Here is an 18,018-nt window from a genome sequence, read left to right as displayed (position 1 = left end):
GCAATTCTCCTGCCCCAGCCTCCTGAGTAGCTGGGATTACGGGCACGCGCCACCATGCCCAGCTAATTTTTTGTATTTTTAGTAGAGACGGGGTTTCACCATGTTGACCAGGATGGTCTCGATCTCTCGACCTCGTGATCCACCCGCCTCAGCCTCCCAAAGTGCTGGGATTACAGGCGTGAGGCCACCGCGCCCGGCCCCAAAGGATCTTTACTTGCTGACATTAACTTCTGAACCTTTTCAAGAAACCAAACCAGAGCTGATAGAATGTTTATTCTAAGGAAGCCATTTCTGACTACGTGAAGAATTCTAAAGAGACATCATTTTAATCAAATAATACCTGAAAGATTCAATGCTTTTGAGACCTAATGATATTAATAAAATTAATCTTATGCAAAGGAGTCAACCAACATTTTTTTTCTTGTGCAGTCAATACCTCAAGTTTGTTTACTCTTGACAAACTTTAGGGCTAATAATTGTACTAGATGGAATTTTTAAAATAGTTTTTAAACTTCATAGATTGATAGGTCTTATGGAGTTTTGTTTTTTCCAATATAAGGTTAGGTATTGTGGTAAGTATCTTCTAAGTTTCCCTGTCTCTGCCCCCAACCCTGTGATTCCCACTTCCTGGTATTCACACTCATATAATCAATCACCTCCACCTTTTCACAGGGTTGGTCTGAATGACCAGTAGAATAGAGTAAAAGTGATGGTATTATGTATTTCACTTTCTTTTTCTTTTTGTAGATGGAGTTTTGCTCTTGTTGCCCAGGCTGGAATGCAATGGTGAGATCTCAGCTCACCACAACCTCCAGCTCTTGGGTTCAGTGATTCTCCTGCCTCAGCCTCCCAAGTAGCTGGGATTACAGGCATGCCCCAACATGCCTGACTAATTTTGTATTTTTAGTAGAAATGGGGTTTCTCCATGTGGGTCAGGCTGGTCTCGAACTCCTAACCTCAGATGATCCACCCACCTCCGCCTCCCAAAGTGCTGGGATTATAGGTGTGAGCCACCTCACCTGGCCCACTTCTGAGATTAGGTTATAAGAGACACTTTTGGCATTTTGATTGCTGTCTATATTCCCTGTCTCATGGGTCGCTCATGCTCTGTGTCAGACTTACAGAGAGGTTCCCTTGGTAAGAAACTGGGGCCTTCCTCCAGCAACCATGTGAGTCAGCTTTGAAGCGAATCCTCCAGCCCAATCAGGCTTTCAGACAACTCCAGCCTTGGTCAAAACTTGACTACAACCTCAGGAGAAACTGTGGCCAGAACTACCCAGACCTGAAATTCTTGACCTCAGAAACTGGGTGAGATAGTGTTTGTTTTAAGCTCCTAAATTTTGTAGTAATTTGTTACATGGCAATAGATAAGTAATACAGGTAAAATGGTTCATTATTTGTCTTTACTAGAGAATGAATGCATTTCGACAATTCATGGAAATAATCACTAGTTTAGTATCCAGTGGTATTACCAGTTCTCTGAATTATAAAGATAAAAAGGTGGGTTATTTTACCAAAAAGTCAGAATAATAAGTAGTAGGATTTTTTCTGAATCTATGAAATCTCTTACAAAAATAAAGTAACCTAAGAATGTCTTTATTGCCACATAGCATTGTTTCATTTTCTATAAAAATTCAAGTAATGGAATCCTATCCAAAAAATGTGTTTTATGAAGAAGGACCTGTTTCTTCTGCATCTTATCTGCTAGAGTCTGCTAATTGCCATTCTCCACTTCCCATTTTATTTCCTCTGAGTTTTTGCTGGGCCCATGGCCAACCAACTTTGGGCTATATCTCCCAGCTACCTTGGAACTAAATGTGAGCCTGTGATTGTGTTTAGGTCAATGGGATGTAAGCAGAATTGCTTAACTTCCAGCTCATCTCCTTAAAGATGAAGCCTCCTGCCTTCTACTCTCTGTCCTATGATCTGCTCTGAAACCATGGTTGAAACTAGTTAGCCATCTTTGATCATGCAAAGACAACACCCTAAGATAACAGAGCAATGAGATGGAGGACTTGGAGTTCCTGAATATTTCACAGCCTGTGTGCCTTGGACTACTGCTCCCCAGACTGTTTGTGAGAAATGAACTTATTTTACCAACCATTGCTGCTGTTGTTGCTATAGTTATTTAGCCTATGCATTCTAGCGTATTTTCCCCTCCCATATTAAATAAGTAATAATATTTGGGACAAATTAAATTTACTTATTAAGCAGATCATAATTCTTTTTTTTTTTTTTCTTTTCTTTTCTTTTTTTTGTTTTTTTGAGACGGAGTTTCGCTCTTGTTACCCAGGCTGGAGTGCAATGGCGCGATCTCGGCTCCGCCTCCTGGGTTCAAGCAATTCTCCGCCTCAGCCTCCCGAGTAGCTGGGACTACAGGCACGCACCATCATGCCCAGCTAATTTTTGTATTTTTAGTAGAGACGAGGTTTCATCATGTTGACCAGGATGGTCTCGATCTCTTGACCTCGCGATCCACCCGCCTCGGCCTCCCAAAGTGCTGGGATTACAGGCTTGAGCCACCGCGCCCGGCCTCTTTTTTTTTTTTTCTTTTGAGACAGTCTCACTCTTTTGCTTAGACTGGAGTACAGTGGTGCGATCACTGCTCTCTGTATCCTTAACCTCCTCAGGCTCAGGTGATCTTCCCACCTTAGCTTCCTGAGTAGCTGGGACCACAGGCATGCACCACCAAACCCTAATGTTCTGTGTGTTTTTAGTAGGGATGAATTTTCGCCATGTTGCCCTGCTAGTCTCAAACTCCTGAGCACAAGCAATCCTCCTGCCCTGGCCTCCCAAAGTGCTGGGATTACACACGTGAGCCACCGCTCCCAACCCATAAATATTTTTTCTGAGAAGTTAGGAAATTGCCAAAGACTTAATTGCAAGATCCCAAATGTTAAAGGGCTTCAAAATATGAAGTTTTTAACATGAAACTAATGGTGTTATTTCAACTAATGACTTTCTTCCTCACCAACCCACATTCCCCTTCAGCTGCTACATTTGATGATGTTGATTGACCACCTTTTCATTTTGATATTCTCCTTCACCTTTTGTGAAGGTGAGATATCTTGTGTAATCAAGATATTTCAATATCTTGTGTTGATTACATCTCCTTTGCTGATTCCTTTTCTCCCCAACTCTCTATCTCCTAAATGTGGGGTTCCCCAGATCTCAAGCTTTAACTTTATTTAGCCCTGTTCTCTTTTTCAAGTTTTAATATCTTATCTCTAGCCCATGCAGGGCATTTCCACCTAAAACACATTTCTAAAAGTAAATTAATTTTTCTCTTAAAATCATCCCCCTGAAGCACTCTAACATCAAGCATTGGGTTTAAATAGTAGATACTCAAAAAACACAATGAACAATGACTGAATGATTTAATGATATATCATGTATTATGGTAGATAGCTCTGGGTTTTGCTTAGTGATCATCCATTCTCTGTGGAATAGAGGAGAAAAAACAAAGAGTTGGTGGCTGGGCGTGGTGGCTCACGCCTGTAATCCCAGCACTTTGGGAAGCCAAGGCAGGCGGATCACGAGGTCAAGAGATAGAGACCACCCTTGCCAACATGGCGAAACCCTATCTCTACTAAAAATACAAAAATTAGCCAGGCGTGGTGGCGTGTGCCTACAGTCCCAGCTACTTGGGAGGCTGAGGCAGGAGAATCACTTGAACTCAGGAGGTGGAGGTTGTAGTGAGCCAAGTTCGCGCCACTGCGCTCCAGCCTGGGTGACAGAGCAAGAGTCTGTCTCTAAATAAATAAATAAATAAATAAATGAAAATGAGTTATAGTCAAAGTAATAAAAACCAACTTTTTGCAAATGAAATAATTTAGTTAAATGCTCAGGCAAATCAGGAAACACTGGTATGATGGGACTATATTTCCAATTTATATTTTGGGGTAATTATCATTCAGAAAAAAAATATTATCTGTAATTTAACAACAGAATGAAATGACAGAAGAGAACGTATGCTATAGCTTTTGTGTTTCATTTGCAAGTTATTGACAAGGAGGAACTGGCTGGTGGCAGTAAAAGACTTTACTAAGCCGCTGATTCAATACCCATTTCCCACCTTCTCTGGTAACTTGGAAAATCAACTTTAGCAAGGCCCTTCACAAGCCTTCTAAGTAAGTCTTCAATACTATGCATTCCTGCATAGCAGAAAATACCTTAACGTTGCATGAATTAGTTTACGTTTTCCTTGCTACAGCAAAAGGATCAAAAGAATGGTAAAGGAGAGATATCATCTTCCAAAACAGAAAGCAAATACTTCTTACCTCGGGAGAGTGTTTGAAGATCAAGCTTTCCTAGGCTTGTAGGAAAAGGAGACCACTTTTCTTAGTTTTCAAAGCAATTTTTAAAATTTCACTCTGGCAGTCCAGGTGTGGTGGCTCATGCCTGTAATCCCAGCACTTTAGGAGGCCAAGGTGGGCGGATTATTAGGTCAGGAGTTCGAGACCAGCCTGACCAATATGAACCACTGTCTCTCCTGAAAATACAAATACCAAAGTTGGTGTATGCCATGAGATCCTTATTCAATCCTAATAGAGAAAAAGGAGCCTCCATCTGTACTTTAGAGAGAGGAACTAAATAAGATTCAAACCCCAGAGCTAGAACTGTAGTCCTAAGACCCTGTAACCTATATGACTAGAGAAGCGAAACTATGATTTAGTTTCTTATTTGAGCTATGATTTCCATATATTGCCATGCCCAAGCTGGATGAGCTAATAAACCTCACAGGAGACTGAGGGTCTTACACAATTAGCTAGTAGACAGTTATAGTCCATCATCTCTGCAAATTAAAACCTCTGCATACTTCCAACCTCACCGCTGCTTCCACCACTACCTCTTGATTCCACTCTGACAGAAGCAAACTCGCAAATCCCATTACAAGGTATTTACTTTAGCTCCCCAATGGGATTGTAAACTCTTCATATGCTTGTAGAATTTAGATTCTTTTTTCTTTCTCAAGTGTCTAATAGTATCTTTGCTTTTGCATATTCAGATTAAAAATTCAATAAATATTCATTAAATGATTTCATGTATTTCCAATGAAATTCTCAAAGAAGAAAGTTTTTCAAATGAAAATACATAAATAACTATAGGTTATGGAACCTCAACCTGTAGGTTGAGGCCTAAATATTTGATATAGAACAGTGGACCAAGATTATATGTTAGATAATACTTAATACCGTCTTCCTAACCAAACAAATTGAAGATAACCTAAATAGAGAATTGGTCAAACACATTCTAATATGTCAATACAATTAGAATACAGTACTAATCAGCCTTTAAATACAATGTGTCTGTTTCTATGTCTGTGTCATATCACAATTATCCAGAAAACTGTGTAAAACCACAGCTTACTGAAACTGAAGGTAGAAGATGGTGATGAATTAATCAAAAATCAGTCACAAATTAATGATTGTAGAACTTAGGTGATGAGTATACTCATCATTATACTATTCCTTTTACTTTGTGCATGTCTGGAATTTTCTATAATAAAAAATTTAAAAGTTTTCTATAATAAAAAAATTTAAAAACAGGGTTTTTAATATCCCATTTCAGACTGGGCACGGTGGCTCATGCCTGTAATCCCAGCACTTTGAGAGACTGACGCAGGTGGATTGCCTGAGGTCACGGATCCCAGACCAGCCTGACCAACATGGCGAAACCCCATTTCTACAAAAACTACAAAACTTAGCCAGGGGTGGTGGCATGTGCCTGTAATCCCAGCTACTCAAGAGGCTGAGGCAGGAGAATCACTTCAACCTGGGAGGCAGAGGTTGCAGTGAGCCAAGATAGCACCACTGCCTCCAACAGAGTAAGACTCTGTCTCAAAAACATAAAAAACAAATAAATAAATAAAATCCCACTTCAGTTTTCCTGAATCAGAATGACCAGAGATGGGGCACAGGAATCTGTGTTTTTATCAGTCTCTCCAGGTGATTCTGAAGATCAGCCAGCATTTGGGAACATCTGAAAATTGGGATTGGGGAGGCACCCACCCAAGAAAAGGAAATTGTGAATTTTTAAATTGAAATAAGCAAATAGACTCTGACCTGCATCCCAAGTTTATAATTCCTGTTCTAGATCACCAGAAAAAATTCCTAAAGATGCCAACCTTAATATTGCACTCATTATTTTATTTATAATACCATCTACAAAAACATCTAAAGATAAAATTGTATTTTGAGATGGTTGCAAAATGTAGTACACACACATATATATGTATATATGTGTGTGTATATATATATATATATTTAGATGGATTCGCACTCTGTTGCCAGACTACAGTGCAGTGGCACGATCTTGGTTCACTGCAACCTCCGCCTCCCAGGTTCAAGCAATTCTGCCTCAGCCTCCCAAGTAGGTGGGATTACAGGCATGCACCACCACCCCAGCTAATTTTTGTAGTTTTGGTAGAGATGGGGTTTCACTATGTTGTCTGGGCTGGTCTTGAACACCTGAACTCATGTAAGGAGGCCTGTCTCTGCCTTCCAAAGTGCTGGAATTACAGGTGCGAGACACCGCACCCAATCAAGTACCAATATTTTTACGTTAAAGTAAAAACAGGAGGGGACAGGAATTCTGCCAAGATGGCCAAATAGGAACAGCTCCAAAGTGCAGTTCCCAGCGAGAGCAGCACAGAAGGCAAGTGATCTCCGCATTTCCAACGAGATACCAGGTTCATCTCAATAGCACTGGTTGGACAATGAGTGTAGCCCAAGGAGGGCAAACCAAGGCAGGGCGGAGGCGCTGCCTCACCCAGGAAGTGCAACTGGCCAGAGGATTCCCCTCCTACCCAATGGACCCAATGGAGACCATTGGGAACTTTTATCCTCCGGCACTCCAGTTCAGATACTGCACTTCTCCCATAGTCTTTACAAGCCACAGACCAAGAAATCCCCACCAGGCCAGCAGGTGCCGTCCAGCACAGATCTGAGCAGCCATTCTGGCCAGCACTGCAGGTTGTCAGCGCAAATCTGGGTGGCCATTTCGCTGGTGCCTGGAACTCCTGCAAGACAGAGCTCCCATATCCCCAGAAAGAGGGGGAGCTGAAGTGTATCAACCAAGTGATACAGTTTGGCAGGTCCCCACCACACGCAAAGACCAGCAAGCTGAAACCCTCTGGCTTGAGAGTTTCACAGCTAGCACATCAGTTCGAGCTTGACCCGGGACAACGGAGCTTGGTGCGGGGAAGAGTGTCCACCATTGCCGAGGTGGTTTTAACCTTACCTGTAAACAAAAGCCAGAGGAAGTTTACACAGCAACTGGACTGAGCCCATGGCAGCTCAGCAGCACCTCTACAGGCAGACTGTGACTAGACTCCCTCCTTGCTGGGCAGGGCATCTCCAGAAAAAAGACAGCAGCACACCAGGGACTTATAAATAAAGCCCCATCTTCCCAGGACAGAGCATCTGGGAAAAGGGCTGACTGTGAGTTCTGCTGCAGCAGACTTAAATGTACCTGCCCAGCAGCTCTAAAGGGAGCAGTGGAGCTCCCAGCACAGCACTTGAGCTCCGATAAGGGACAGACTGCCTCCTCAAGCAGTTCCCTGACCCCAGTAAAACCAAACAGATGCCTCATACAGGAGAGCTCTGGCTGACATCTAGCAGGTACCTTTCTGGGACAAAGCTATCAGGGGAAAGAACAGGCATCAATCCTTGCTGTTCTGCAGCCCCCACAGGTGATTCCCAGGTAAGCAAGATCTGAGTGGACCTTCAGTAGCCCTACAGCAGAGGGGCCTGTTAGAAGGAAAACTAAGAAACAAAAATAAATTGCTTCAACATCAACAGAAAGGACATCCACTCACAGATCCCATCCGAAATCACCAACTTCAAAGACCAAAGATAGATAAATCCACGAAGATGGGAAGAAACCAGCATAGAAAGGATGAAATCACCAAAAACCAGAAAACTTCTTCTCCTCCAAGGGATCACAACTCTTAACCAGCAAGGGAACAAAACAGAATGGAGAACAAGTTTGACGAATTGACAGAAGCAGGCTTCAGAAGGTGAGTAATAACAAACTCCTCTGAGCTAAAGGAACGTATTCTAACCCAATGCAAAGAAACTAAAAACCACAAAAAAAGGTTAGACGAAATGCCAATTGGAATAACCAGCTTAGAGTAGCACATAAATGACTTGATGGAGCTGAAAAACACAACGCTAGAACTTTGCGACACATACACAAGTTCAAATAGGTGAATCGATCAAGCAGAAGAAAGGACATCAGAGATTGAAGAATGAAATCAATGATTTCAAGAAACTCAATGAAATAAAATGAGAAGGCAAGATTAGAGAAAAACAAGTGAGAAGAAATGAACAAAGCCTCCAAGAAATATGGGATTATGTGAAAAGACCTAATCTACGTTTGATAGGTATCCCTGAATGTGACCAGGAGAATGAATCCAAGCTGGAAAACACTCTTCAGTATATTATCCAGGAGAACTTCCCCAACCTAGCAAGGCAGACCAACATTCAAATCCAGGAAATACAGAGAACACTACAAAGATATTCCTCAAGAAGAGCAACCCAAAGGTGCATGATCCTCAGATTCACCAGGGTTGAAACGAAGGAAAAATGCTAAAAGCATTTTTAGCATTTTTAGAGGGAAAGGTCAGGTTACCCACAAAAGGAAGCCCATCAGACTCACAGTGGATCTTTCGACAGAAACCCTACAAGCCAGAAGAGAGTGGGGGCCAATACTCAACACCCTTAAAGAAAAGAAATTTCAACCTAGAATTTCATATCCAGCCAAACTAAGCTTCATAAGTGAAAGAGAAATAAAATCTTACACAACCAAGCAGTTGCTGAGAGTTTTTGTCACCACCAGGCCTGCCTTACAAGAGCTCCTAAAGGAAGCACTAAACATGGAAAGGAACAACCAGTACCAGCCATTCCAAAAACATACCAAATGGTAAAGACCATCTACACATTGAAAAAACTGCAACAACCAATGGGCAAAACAACCAGCTAGTATCAAAATGGCAGGATCAAATTCACACATAACAATATTAACCTTAAATGTAAATGGGCTAAGTGCCCCAATCAAAAGACACAGACAGGCAAATTGGATAAAAAGTCAAGACCCATTGGTGTGCTGTATTCAGGAAACCCATCTCATGTGCAAGGACACACATGGGCTCAAAATAAAGGGATGGAAGACGATTTACCAAGCAAATGAAGAACAAAAAAAGTAGGATTACAATCCTAGTCTCTGTTAAAATAGACTTTAAACCAACAAAGATCAAAAGAGACAAGGGTATTACAAAATGGTAAAAGGATCAGTGCAACAAGAGCTAACTATCCTAAATATATATGCTTCCAGTACAGGAGCACCCAGGTACATAAAGCAAATTCTTAACAACCTACGAAGAGACTTAGACTCCTGCACGATAAAAGTGGGAGACTTTAACACTCCACTGTCAATATTAGACAGATCAACAAGACAGAAAATTAATAAGGATATCCAGGACTTGAATGCAGATATGGACCAAGCAGACCTAATAGACATCTATAGGACTCTCTACCCCAAATCCACAGAATATACATTCTTCTCAGCACCACATCGCACTTACTCTAAAATTGACCACATAATTGGAAGTAAATCACTCCTCAGCAAATGCAAAAGAACAGAAATCATAACAACCAGGCTCTCAGACCACAGTGCAACCAAATTAGAACTCAGGATTAGGAAACTCACTCACAATACCATGAAAATTGAACAACCTGCTTCTGAATGATAACTGGATAAACAATGAAATGAAGGCAGAAATAAAGATGTTCTTTGAAACTAGTGAGAATGAAGACACAATGTACCAGAATCTCTGGGACACATATAAAGCAGTGTCTAGTGGGAAATTTATAGCACTAAATGCCCATATGAGGGAAATTTTTAGATATTTTTAGTAGAGATGGGGTTTTACCATGTTGGTCAGGCTGGTCTTGAACTCCTAACCTCAAGTGATCCACCCTCTTCAGCCTCCCAAAGTGCTGGGATTACAGTAGGAGCCACAGTCTCAGGTAGTTTTTTATGACAGTGTGAAAACAAACTAATCTATCTTTTTGAAAATGCCCTGTGCCTTCTTTCTACCATGTGTCAATAGACAATCACAAATTGATATACACAAAGATCATTCTTCATAAAACCCTGATTTTATCATTCTTCATAAAAACCCTCATTACTTCTACATATTGATCTGTGTTTGTTAATACTTGTATAAGTATGCTTTTATTTGATGTACTTAGCAAACTTTTACAGTAACCTACCTCACAAATTATACAAATATAGCAGTACTGTCAGAAGAGTAAAAGTTTAAAGTTGGCAAGTTATAAATAAAGAGTTTTCTTTTCTTTCTTTCTTTCTTTCTTTTTTTTTTTTTTTTTTTTTTTTTTTTTTTTTTTTTTTTTTTTTTTACTGTGCCAAGGCTGGAGTGCAGTGGTACGATCTCGGTTTACTGCAACCTCTGCCATCTGGGTTCAAGCAATTCTCATGAGTCAGCCTCCCAAGTAGCTGAAACTACAGGCGCACACCGCCACACTTAGCTAAATTTTTTTATTTTTAGTAGAGACAGAGTTTCACCATGTTGGCCAGGCTGGTGTTGAACTCCTGATCTCAAGCGATCCACCTGCCTTGGCCTCCCAAAGTGCTAAAATTACAGGCATGAGCCACTGCACCCAGCTGGAGAGAAATAATTTTTTTTTTTTTTTTGAGACGAAGCCTTGCTTTGTCTCACCAGCTGGAGTGCAGCGGTGCGATCTCGGTTCACTGCAACCTCCACCTCCCGGGTTCAGGTGATTCTCCTACCTCAGCCTCCTAAGTAGCTGGGATTGCAGGCATGCTGTAATGGTATTTTTTTGTATTTTTGTAGAGACAGGATTTTACCACGTTAGTCAGGCTAGTGTCAAACTCCTGACCTCATGATCCACTTGCCTCAGCCTCCCAAAGTGCTGGGATTACAGGTGTAAGCCACTATGCCTGGCCCAGAAAGAGTTTTCTAAAAGTGAAGGAAGTACATATGTGAGATACATATCAAAGATACATTTTCAAGCTGGAAAAAATAAAACAGAATCCACAAAACACTGTAAGGATCAATACATGAGTTTAGTAAGGTTGCAGGATACATGATCAATACAAAACCAATTGTATTACTAGTAATAAATATCCCAAAATGACATTAAAAACTATATTTACAATAGCATCAAAAAGAATAAAATCTTTTTCACAAAAGAAGTTTGAGAATTGTATGCTGAAAACTATAAAACATTGTTGAAAGAAATTAAAGGAGACATAAATACATAGACATTAATGTTCATGGATCAGAGACTTAATGTTGTTAAGATAGTATTACTACAAAAATTAATCTACAAATTCAACATAATTCCTATCAAAATCCCAGCTACTTTGGCAGAAATCGAGACGCTTATCCTAAAATTTATATGGAAATGAAAGAGATCCAGAATAATTAAAACAATCTTGAGAAGGAAGAACAAAATTATAGTAATCATGCTTTTCAATCTCAAAATTATTGCAAAGCTGCAGTAGCCGGGCACAGTGGCCCATGCCTGTTATCCTAGCACTTTGGGAGGCTGAGGCTGGCAGATTGCCTGAACTCAGGAGTTTGCAACCAGCCTGGGCAACATGGTGAAATCCCGTCTCTACTAAAATACAAAAAAAATTTAGCCAGGCGTGGCAGTGTGCACCTGTAATCCCAGCTACTCAGGAGGCTGAAGCAGTCGAATTGCTAGAACCTGGGAAGTGGAGGTTGCAGTGAGCTGAGGTTATGCCACTGCACTCCAACCTGGGCAACAGAGTGAGACTTTGTCTCTAAAAAAAAAAAAAAGACAATTCTTGGGAGAAAATATTTATAAATCATATATCTAGTAAGGGATTTCACTGACACTATATAAAGAACTGTTACAACTAAATAAAAAGATAATCCTATTTAAAAATGAGGAGTAGATTTGCATAGCCATTTCTCCAAAAAAGATACACAAATGGCCAATAAGCACATGAAAAGATTTTCATTACTTATCATAGAAATACAAAATGAAAACCATAATGAGATACCACTTCGCACCTACTAGGATGGTTATAATGAAAAAGACAAACAATAGCAAGTTTTGGTAAGGATGTAGAGACATTGGAACCCTCATACATTGCTAGAGGGATTGTAAAATGCTATAGCCCCTTCGGAAAACCAATTTGCCAGTTTCCTAAAATCTTAAATGTAGAATTATCATATGATCAAAAAATTATACTTCAACTTATACATCCAAGATAATTAAAAACATGTGTCTAGATAAAAACTTATATACTAATGTTCATAGCAACATTATTCATAAATAGCTGAAAAGTAGAGAGAACCCAAATGTCCACCAACTAACAGATGAATAAACAAATACCGTATGGTATATCCATATAACGCAATTAAAATGAAAGTACAAATACAACAAAGTGGTGAACCTTGAAAATCTGCTAAATGAAACAAGCCTGGCACAAAAGGCCACATGTATGATTCCCTTTATATAAAATGTCCAGAAAAGACAAATCCGTAGAGACAGAAAGCAGAGGAAGTTGAGGAGTGGGAGGAATGGGGAGTGTCTGTTAATAGGTAAGATTTTTGGGCCGGGCGCGGTGACTCACGCCTGTAATCCCAGCACTTTGGGAGGCCGAGGCGGGTGGATCACGAGGTCAAGAGATAGAGACCATCCTGGTCAACATGGTGAAACCCCGTCTCTACTAAAATTACAAAAAATTAGCTGGGCATGGTGGCGCGTGCCTGTAATCCCAGCTACTCAGGAGGCTGAGGCAGGAGAATTGCCTGAACCCAGGAGGCGGAGGTTGCGGTGAGCCGAGATCGCGCCATTGCACTCCAGCCTGGGTAACAAGAGCGAAACTCTGTCTCAAAAAAAAAAAAAAAAAAAAAAGATTTTTGAGGACAGATGAAACTATTTTAAAATTAGATCAGGGTGAAGGTTGTGCATCTCTTTAAATATACTAAAACCATGAAATTGGGTACTTTAAAAAGGTGAATTTTATGAGATATGAATTATACTTCAATAGAGCTGTCATAAAAAATAAAAATGAGCCAGGTGCGGTGACTCACGCCTGTGATCCGAAAACCCTGGGAGGCCAAAGCAGGCAGATCACCTGAGGTCAGGAGTTCCAGACCAGCCTGGTTGACTGGGCAAAACCCTATCTCTACTAAAAATACAAAAATTAGCCAGCATGGTGGCAGGTGCCTGTAATCCCATCTTCTTGGGGGAGGCGGAAGCATGAGAATTTCTTGAACCTGGGAGGCAGTGGTTGCAGTAAGCCCATATCTCACCACTGCACTCCAGCCTGGGTATAGAGGGAAACTGTGTTTCAAAAAACAGAAATAAATATATGAAAAAAGAAAAATGAAGCATGAGTATTTCAAATAAACTGAACATTTTTTAAAAATGTATTTTATTATAGTAGTCTCCCCTAACTGGCAAGAGATATATTTAAGACCCCCAGTGGATGACTGAAACTGTAGACAGTACTGAACCCTATACTTTCTGGTTTTTTTTCTATACATATTAATGCACACTTATGATAAAGTTTAATTTATAAACTAGGCACAGTAAGAGGTTAACAGCAATAACTAACAATAACATAGAATAATTATAACAAAATACTGTAATAAAAGTAATGTGAATGTGGTCTTTCCCTTTCTTTCTCTGAAAATATCTTATTGTACTGTACCGTGGGGAACTGAGACTGCTGAAAGTGAGACCTCAGATAAGGGGAGATTTCGGTATTTGCTTTTGGGTCTACTACAAGACTCAGTTTTACAAAGTAAGTACATTTTCTTGAGCCAAAATCTACATGTTTCCAATCTATTCAGTAAGTATTTGTTTCATTTTCCTCAATTAGCAAGAACAGTCACATGTTTAAACTCATTACTTGGTAATATAACAGGCTTATCTGGTATTATCTTCTAGGATAAATACTTGTAACTTTATAAATAGCACATTCAGTCCCCTAATTATCCATTTTTATAAAAATCTTATCCATAGATAATCTAAGAAGAAGTAGACAATAAAGTACTAGGCAAAAGTAAAATGCCAGTAGAATGAGAAAATGTAGCAGGACATGAACTTCTTGTTTTAATGTTTTCTTTCTCTTTCTTTGCAATAAACACATTCCAGGAAAGAAGGCATATCCACTGCCACTCCTAAGAATGGAATGAAGGTATTTCCCTTACCTGTTTAAAGACTGACCTCTAGCCTATAAGGCTATTGATCTAAGCATGAGTTTGGTTTTTTTTCTTTTTGAGATGGAGTCTTGCTCTGTTGCCCAGGCTAGAGTGCAGTGGCGTGATCTCAGCTCACTGCAACCTCCACCTCCCTAGTTCAAGCAATTCCCCTGCCTCAGCCTCCTGAGTAGCTGGGATTAAGGCACATGCCACCACAAAAATTTTTTTGCATTTTTAGTAGAGATGAGGTTTCACCATATTGGCCAGACTCCTGACCTCAGGCAATCCACCCACCTCAGCCTCCCAAAGTGCCTGGATTACAGGTGTGAGCCACTGCACCCCAGTGATCTATGCATCAGTTTTAATGAGCCATCAAGATCTATTGTGGGGCTGGGCATGGTGGCTCACCCTTGTAATCCTAGCACTTTGGGAGGCCGAGGTGGGTGGATCACTTGAGGTCACGAGTTCAAGACCAGCCTGGGCAACATGGTGAAAACCCATCTCTACTAAAACCACAAAAATCAGTCAGGAGTGGTGGCACATGCCTGTAATCCCAGCTAATAAGGAGGCAGAAGAATTGCTTCAATCCGGGAAGTAGAGGTTGCAGTGAGCCGAGATCGCTGCACTCCAGGGCAACAGAGCAAGTTTCAAAAAAAAAAAAAAAAAAAAAAAAAAAAAGATTTATTGTGAAAGAAATTAAGAAAAGGCATTTAATTTGTGTGTGACTACATAGCAAAAAAAAAAGAACAGAAAGCATGTGGAATGAGATGATAGGAACTGGTGCTTGGGACATAAACCTAGGAAAAAATGTCATAGAAAGTAGGAGCCTGGTGCCCAAGAAGTTCAGGGTAAGTGTACTGAGGATTACTATAAGGCTTCTGCCCAGCCAGCCTGACGCCTTCACAGGGGAAGACTCCAGGCCCTTGCACACATGGACTCTGCCAGCTGGCACGGACCCAACTTATCAGCACATCACCATCTGATTCCAGGAGTTTCACTCTGTCCCCAACCAGCCACTCCACATCTACACCATCTCTGCAGTGGCTAGTCTTGTTGAGTTCCAAGGTGGGCCTTGGATATCTGGAACAATGGTGAGGGTGCTGAAGCGAGCCAAAGTCATATTCCCTCCTCCAGTTGGGATGTGTGGTGACTTCTTCCCTTACTGTAACATGGACAGAAAAAACAAGAAAGTGCAAAGAAATTGGCCTAGCTTTTTCTATCAACCCCAGAAGAAGACTTATTATCCTCTCAGGGGTGCCAGTCAGCACGCACCTTAGAGGCCTTATCCCCAGCTCAGGAGACCCTTCCTCCAAGGAGATGAATGATCATCTCAATATCTTCCTTTTTATTTCCTGACACCTGAAGGTAGTTGTTTCTGCTGTTCTCTCTGGGCTGCCCCAGGGCTCCATTTTTGTTCTTCCAGTCCTACAGTTTCCTACAGAAACATGCTTAACCAGTACCTATAATGCCTTCTGTCTTAATGAATGGATCATTCTTTAATCAATTCTTTCTCTGTAATCTCTCCTGTTCAAATACCTAGTACTGTTTTTTGTTTGCTTATTTGTTTTCCTTCCTGATTGGACTCTGGCTGATACAGTACTACCCTTTGCTAGCTGTAACGTGGAACAACATTCCCGTCTTCCTTTATAGAGAGTAAAGGCTGATCCAAAACAGAAGAAAAAAATTGATAAGTTTTGCTCCTTGGTTAATTCAACCCAAATCATCTTTCTAATTAAATGTTTAAATTCATCTCAGTTTGAACTTACACACTTGTTTTTCAACATGCTTACCCACCACCTATAATGCCTTCTGTCTTAATGAGTGGATTTCCATATAAAATAAAAATTGAAGACTCTTTTTTCTGAGAGTATGTGACACATTTTTTTTTTTTGAGACGAAGTCTCGCTCTGTCACCTAGGCTGGATGGAGTGCAATGACATGATCTCAGCTCAATGCAACCTCCGCCTCCCAGGTTCAAGTGATTCTTCTGCCTCAGCCTCCCAAGTAGCTAGGACTACAGGCGTGTGCCATCACACCTGGCTAATTTTTTTTTGTGGGATTTCATTATATTGGCCAGGCAAGTTTCGAACTCCTGACCTTGTGATCTGCATGCCTTGGACTCCCAAAGTGCTGGGATTACAGGCGTGAGCCACCACGCCTGGCCATTGTGACATATTTTTCTAAAATAAAAATTATAAAATAAAAGTAAAATTCCAATTGTATTTGTAGAGCAGAAGTCCTAGTAATATATTTCTATACCACTCCCCAAATAAAAGAGACAGACTACCAAATTTCCATCTTCAGTCATTTGTCCTGAAACAACAGGCTGTTCTAGTGACAAGATACTCTACCGTTTCTTTTAATTTTTAAGCAGTCTCCTTTCACCTGCTGAATTTGCAGAGCATTCTGAGATACTATATACCCTCCTTCTTCTCTAGCTCATTTGTATTTAAGTAGAGCAGCATAAGGCTGATAGATGGTAATTCTTCAAGATGAGTATTCCATCTTCAAGAAAATTCCATAAATACTCCATGCCAGTTACTAGTTTATTGCTTCTTAGCTCCACATCCACCCTTCATTGCCTGCTCCATAATAACGAAGCTGGACTTTCTCCTTTGCCAGCTGGCATGATGTTAAGCTTTGTCAGTAGAGGGTGCTGGGGGGATGCTGGCTGGAGGAGGAAAGAGTTTCTTTTCCTGGTTGAAGCGTGCTCTTCTTGTTAGGCTCCTGCGGCAGTCACCCACACTCAATTGCACCTGGTGATCATTAGCATACAGCACCTCCCTATGAGCAGCTTTTCATGGCACCTCTTTGGTGACTTGACAGTGGAGTGCAGGCAACAAGGTATTTCTCCATGAACAGCTTCCCCCAGAACTCCGTGAGGTGGATTTCCAGCAAGTTTCACCAGTGTGGCCCCCCATCCCCCGCAAACTTCTCTGCCATCCAGTGAGCTAAGTCCTTGCTGTTTCTATGAACTCTGGGGGTAGTGTCTGCTCCCTAAATCTGCTATTCATGATATGAACCCAAAGGTATCTGATAGATCTTAATCAATTTAGAAAGTTTATTTTGTCAAGGTTAAGGACACGCCTGTGACAGCCACAGCAGTTCCTGACAACATGTGCCCAAGGTAGTCGGGGTGCAGCTTGCTTTCATACATTTTAGGGAGGTATAAGACAGCAATCAATTCATTTAAGAAGTACGTTGGTTCAGTCTGGAAAAACAGAACAACTTAAAGCAAGGAGCTTCCAGGACACTGGTAGATAAGAGACAAAGGGTTACATTCTTTTTGAGTCCTTGATCAGCCTTTCACTGAATACATAATTTAATCTGGCTCAGTGAATCTGCCTTTTTACGTAAACATTAGGGCAGAGGAAGCAATCAGATATGCATTTGTCTCAGGTGAGCAGAGGGATGACCTTCTCTTCACATCTGTGAAGATAAGGGATCAGTTTACATGGCCAAGATGGGATTCAAGGGAACTGTTTTTGGGTAAAGACCTTGAGGCCCACAAGGAATTTCCTCATGGGCAAATTGTGAGGGAGGTATGTAGCTTTGTAGCTATCTTATTTAGAAATGAAATGGGAGGCAGGTTTGCCTGACCTGGTTCCCAGCCTGACTTTTCCCTGGGCTTATAATTTCCTAGCCTCGTGGAAAAAGTCAGCCTAAGAAAATGAAGTTGACATATAGAGAAAAGCAACAGTAGGAGAAAAATGAAAAAAAAAATTGGTGTTAGAGAGCCTGGTTTTTATCACAGGCACAAATGTGCCCTGGCCCTTACCAAAGTT

Source organism: Sapajus apella, unplaced genomic scaffold (assembly GCF_009761245.1).
Source record: "Sapajus apella isolate SASKATOON/1434 unplaced genomic scaffold, GSC_monkey_1.0 scaffold61, whole genome shotgun sequence".
Taxonomy (NCBI): Eukaryota; Metazoa; Chordata; class Mammalia; order Primates; family Cebidae; genus Sapajus; species Sapajus apella.
The sequence above is the reverse complement of the archived record's forward strand: the minus strand, read 5'-3'. Positions refer to the sequence as shown.